This window comes from Phaethon lepturus, unplaced genomic scaffold, assembly GCF_000687285.1.
Source record: "Phaethon lepturus isolate BGI_N335 unplaced genomic scaffold, ASM68728v1 scaffold17609, whole genome shotgun sequence".
Taxonomy (NCBI): Eukaryota; Metazoa; Chordata; class Aves; order Phaethontiformes; family Phaethontidae; genus Phaethon; species Phaethon lepturus.
The window spans coordinates 3,985-4,711 of record NW_010561499.1 but is presented as its reverse complement, the minus strand read 5'-3'; the positions used below and the strand labels follow the sequence as shown (position 1 = coordinate 4,711).

General features: G+C 50.2%; 1 protein-coding gene across 1 annotated transcript in view; it reads left to right on the top strand.

Annotated features, from left to right (window-relative positions):
* Positions 1-727, top strand: part of STX7 (syntaxin 7) — a 27,632-nt gene that overhangs the window by 24,852 nt on the left and 2,053 nt on the right. The window lies entirely within an intron of this gene.

Sequence of the window (727 nt, the reverse complement as noted above, 5' to 3'; positions counted from 1 at the left end):
GATCCAGCCTGTCCAGATCCCTCTGCAGAGCCCTCCTACCCTCCAGCAGATCAACACTCCCACCCAATTTGGTGTCATCTGCAAACTTACTGAGTGAGCACTCAATCCCCTCATCCAGATCATTGATAAAGATACCAAACAAGACTGGCCCCAGAACTGAGCCTTGGGGAACACCACTTGTGACTGGCTGCCAATTGGATTTAACTCTGTTCAGCTGGGCTTCAGAGCCAGTTTTTTGCAGGCTCTGTCCAGCCAGCTTTTTAACCAGCAAAGAGTACACCTGTCTAAGCCATGAGCTGCTAGCTTTTCTAGGAGAATGCTGTGTCAAAGGCTTTACTACAACAGTAAGGCAGACTTACTGCCTTGGGGAACACCACTTGTGACTGGCTGCCAATTGGATTTAACTCTGTTCAGCTGGGCTTCAGAGCCAGTTTTTTGCAGGCTCTGTCCAGCCAGCTTTTTAACCAGCAAAGAGTACACCTGTCTAAGCCATGAGCTGCTAGCTTTTCTAGGAGAATGCTGTGTCAAAGGCTTTACTACAACAGTAAGGCAGACTTACTGTCCAGGTAGACAACAGCCACAGCCTTTCCCTCATCCACTGGGTGGGGTCACCTGGTCATAGAAGGAGATCAGGTTGGTCAAGCAGGACCTCCTTTCATGAACCCATGCTGGCTGGGCCTGATCCGTTGGTTGTCCTGCACATGCCCCATGAGCAGCCTCAAGATGA